Here is a 4,673-nt window from a genome sequence, read left to right as displayed (position 1 = left end):
AGCATCTCTGCTCAGCCACTCAGCACCCCAGTGCCCAGCAGTGTCCCTGCTCATCCTCCTACTGCCACCCCCCGTGCCCAGAGCACCCCTGCTCAGCCACCCCCCCCAACAGGTGGCCAGAGCACCCCTGCTCAGCCACCCAGCCACCCATCCCCCAGTGCCCAGAGCACTCCTGCTCAGCACCCCGCCCCAGTGCCCAGACACCTCTGCTCAGCCTCTCAGTCCCTGAGGCCCAGAGCGCTCCTCCTTAGCCAGATTTCGGTCTCTGTCTTCCAGTGGACATGCTCCTCCTCTGGCCTGTGGGCTGTGGTGCTTCTTGTTCTCACTAAATTATGTCCGAGCCCTATCCATCCCTTTTCCGTGTAAACACGCCTTCCTAACGTCTCCCCGCTGCAGTTCACACCCAGCCTCCGTTCTCAGTACGTCCAACACGCCAATTGTAAAAACACATGCTCACCTGTCTCCAACCTGTTATGGGTGCTTTCTTCTTGGGTGGGGTTATGTCCTGAAGGCCAAGGCAGTGAGGGGACGTTCCTTCGCCTTCTCTCATTCTGTAGCACCTCCTGTTGATGATGCTGTTATTGGATGGGTCATTTTTCAAAATTTCTCTACGTACTGCTAAAAAATACTGAAATTTTCTTACCATACATTCTGGTGCATTGACTTGCTTTGCAGCACAAATTTACGTGAATTGTCTCCCCTGTCAGAGTAGTAAGTGTTCTTTAGGAGTGAGACTATCTTCTTTACCATCTTTGCAGCCTCCACAGTCCCTCCCGCAGTACCTTGAACAGGGAAGAAATTCGGGATTTATTCAGTATATTTCGTTGCACCAACAGCATTGGTGACAACTGCCCAGCTCTAAAGAGAACTGTCACGGGGGCTGGAAGCAGTAATGATGGAGGAGGGAATGGACGGAGGGGCCTAAGGATGCTGGGGTGGCCTGAGATATGGTTGTTTTCAGCGACCACCAACACAGTCCTGTTCACAAAGTACTTGATGATGATCTCTTCCTGGCAGAGTAGTAAAATGGTCCCTCCCTGTCAGGCTCCTTCAGGTACTGGTGAGGGACACACACGAGCCACGCCCCCGTGGATGGCTCCTCTTTAATCCCAGGAGGCAGACTCAGAGTGCTGGCACTGAGGAGCCCCGGGAGACACAGAGGCAGTGTCCTCCAGCCATCAGCAGGACCGGTCTCCACCACAGCACAGTGGTGTGTGGTCAGCAGCCTGGCCCGGAGCCCGAGGGTGTGCATCCGCCTGGGTGCGGGGAGGGCCACACAGGACAGGCTGTGAATGAACGGCCTCTCCACCTGCCGCTCACGCACGCACAGACCTCCGCAGTGGAGCTCGGTCTCCTTTATTTCATGTTGCAGGGTTCATAGGAGATTTCATTTTAAAATAAAGGAGACATTCCGCTGCTTTTTAAGGATTAAAAACAACTCAACAGGGCAAAGGTCACTTAATTGACAGGCAGACATAGATGACAAAGATGGTGGAACCCACAACCTTTAAATATCTTCATCCTCATCAGCAGAGCAAACAACCAGTTTTTGTTTTATTGGAAGGCGGAGGGACAGTCTCAGCGGGTGGAGACTGGAGGTGAGTCAGCACAGGGCCCGTCTGCTCTCATGAAGCGATGGAACAGGCTTCCAGGCGAGGGCGCGCCGATGCCATAGGTGCCATCTGGAATAACAGTGCGAGCTGAGTGGATGCCAGGTGGTCCTGCCACCCACCAGACACTCAACCAGAACTGGGCATTGTTCTAAATGTTGGAGATGTCAGCATGCTAACAGCGGTTACCTCAGGAAATGGGACCGCAGATCGTTTTATTGCTGTGCTTTTTCATATTTTCTACACTTTCTCAAAGAAAATACATTAACTAGAAGTTGGGGAAGAAGTTTTTTGAAAGCAAGTTAGGAAATAAATGAGGCCACCTGGGCCAGAGTTTCTAAGGTGGGATCAGAGCAGGAGGGGTGTCAGTGTGGGATTGCTGTGAGGGTGACTGCTCGTCAACTGGCCCTTCATGGAGCTCTGACCCCCGAGGAAGCTTTGACACCCACACCTATAAATGTCCCCGGGAGGAACAGACTTACTTTCCCTTCCAGTCCGGTGACCTCGGTGTCTGAAGGTCCTCGGGAGGCTCAGGTTTGGAACGGTGGAGAAGGCAGCTCCACGCCTCATCCCTCCACGGAGACCTGGGGAATGAGCAGGACTGTCCCCAGCAGTTGTCAGGACTTGGCACAGTCAGGGGCTTGCAGATCTGAGCCAACACTGAGTCAGTGACGTGAAGAAGACGTGGACAGAATTGAGGGAGAATAGGCAGTTCTGCAGTAACAGTTGAAAGTTCAACACCCGCTTTCAGTAATGGGTGCAACATCCAGACAGGAGGTCGGTAAGGAAGCAGGAACTTGAATGGCACTGTAACCGCCAGACTAACAGACATGGAGCTTTACCCAGCAGCCCCAGAATCCATGCTCCGTCGCTCGGCAGCCTTAATGACTGGACAGGTCATGCATGAACTTTAGAAAGTGGGAAAAGTAAACTTTATAAAGTCTCAATGTTGCCACCTCACTAAAGAGTCCTGCACCAATCCCAGCTCCCAGCAAGCAAGAGGCTGTGCTTATACATCGCGTCCTCTGCTCTCCCTACACCCGGCAGCCTGAGCCTGGATCAGCACCCATAGATAATGGATGTCAGATGGCACAGGGCTGTGGGGACGGTGAGCCTGGATCAGCACCCATAGATAATGGATGTCAGATGGCACAGGGCTGTGGGGACAGTGAGCCTGGATCAGCACCCATAGATAATGGATGTCAGATGGCACAGGGCTGTGGGGACAGTGAGCCTGGATCAGCACCCATAGATAATGGATGTCAGATGGCACAGGACTGTGGGGACAGTGAGCTTCAGTTCAAGTCCTAGATCAGCCACTTCTTGACTGTCATGTTGTCCAAGTTCCATAACCCCTCTTCTGTAGTTTCCCCATCTGTTAAGTGGGGCTTGCAGTGCTGGTTCTCGTGTGGATCCGTGAGCATTAACACGCATTGATTTTTAAGAGGCATTTCAACAGCGCCTGCTCATTGCAGACATCACAAAGGTGGGGCGAGGTGCACTGAACTTCATCTCAGCTAGTGCTGTGTTCTGTGGATAAAACACTTATTTATAGTTTACAATGCTCTCTTTGTATTTTGGAGCCGATTTGAATTTTGAAGATAATTTATGTCCTGGGAACCAGCCTTTTCAGGTCCTGTTACAAATTAAAATAAGGATGGAAAGAACACATCCTTATTAAGTGTGCGACAGGCCTTCTATAACTCAGGGAGGGCACATAACCAGCATGTGGGGAAGGAGGTCCATGGAAACATGAGTTTAGATGCTCCATGAGTCTATGAGAGCTTTGGCCACTTTCACATAACACCTATCACAGTGGTTTCTGTTCGTTTCTACCTCCAGATTCTGTCCTAGGCTGGATTCGAAGCTCTCAGGAGACAACACAGGTCTGTCTCATCCATCGCTGAGTTCAGATTAGCTGGAGCGGGGCGAGCGGACCAGCACAGGGTTATCTGTGTGTAAGCCCCAGAACACAAGTGGGAAGGTTCGCTGACTCCCTGAAGGCCCAGGTATCACCCAGCTACAATGATTAATGTTTGTTGTGTGAGAGAGGGACATGGGTGCACAGAACTGAGACCATCCTGGTCTTGGAGACCTCACGGCCTGCAGGTGCCAAGTGAACCCACTGGGTCCAGAGTGCTGGTGTGATACTGGCGAGCCCTCTGTGCTGTGGGCACAGAGGAGGTACACTCAGGGACCTCAGTGTGAAGTAAGGGCCATCCTCATTCCAGTTTTTCTGTCCAAGGACATGTTGAAACAAAGACATTCTGGGTCATGTTTGTCCTTTGATATCCTTATCATCTTGATATCTTCTTTTTTTTTAAAAAAAACACATAGAAATGTTTACAATAGGACAGCAAAAATGGGGAAACAAAGAAACAATCCCCAAAGGAAAGAAAAGGAGGAATTGCCAGGAAAGTAACTAAATGAAATGGAGGCCAGTAATTTGTCAGAGTAATGGTTATAAGGATACTCAAACATCTGGATGAAAAATACATGCAGCTCAATGAGAATTGTAAGGAGCCAAATGCGAATTTCACCAACATGAGTAAGAATCAAGAGCAAATGAAGAATGACATAGCTGTGATAACACAATAGAAGGTTTCAACAGTAGACTAGAAGAAACTGAGGACTGAATCGGCAAGTTAGAAGACAAGGTAAAAAAAATTATCTAAAGGAAAACCAAGAAATGGCAGTAAGCACATACTCCTTGACCTGAAGCACTTTGGGTGTGTTTCTTTGTGAATGAGGGGGAGCACAGTTCTCTGGCTCCAGGTGCTTCCTGTGGTGAGAGTGGGCAATGGAGTAGAACTGTCTGAAAAGAATGCCTTACACCATTGCCCTCTGGGATGTGACCTTGGGACTGGGCAGAGGTCCAGGAGAGCTTCCTCCCTCCCCAGGCTCCACTCCTCCTCCACAAACAGGAGTCCTGCCCACTCACTGTGCAGGACTTGCCTACCTTCTTCTCTTCCTGGTGATCTAACTGCCACTGAAGGCAGGACTTTCACGGAGTTCTCAGTGGGAGTGGGGGGGGGGACCAGAGAAGCCCTCGGAACACTCTTC

General features: G+C 50.6%; 1 long non-coding RNA gene across 1 annotated transcript; it reads right to left on the bottom strand.

The window, feature by feature from the left end:
* Nucleotides 1-229: 229 nt before the first annotated feature.
* LOC111824718 lies at nucleotides 230-2,198 on the bottom strand. Its single transcript, XR_002827801.1, has 3 exons — nucleotides 2,093-2,198; nucleotides 644-782; nucleotides 230-563 (listed from the first exon to the last, which is right to left on the bottom strand). It is a non-coding gene; the product is annotated as an uncharacterized LOC111824718 (long non-coding RNA).
* Between the last annotated feature and the right edge of the window lie 2,475 nt (nucleotides 2,199-4,673).

This window comes from Myotis lucifugus, unplaced genomic scaffold (genome assembly GCF_000147115.1).
Source record: "Myotis lucifugus unplaced genomic scaffold, Myoluc2.0 scaffold_4718, whole genome shotgun sequence".
Taxonomy (NCBI): Eukaryota; Metazoa; Chordata; class Mammalia; order Chiroptera; family Vespertilionidae; genus Myotis; species Myotis lucifugus.
Note: the sequence above shows the minus strand (reverse complement) of the source record. Positions and strands in the feature narration are given on the sequence as shown.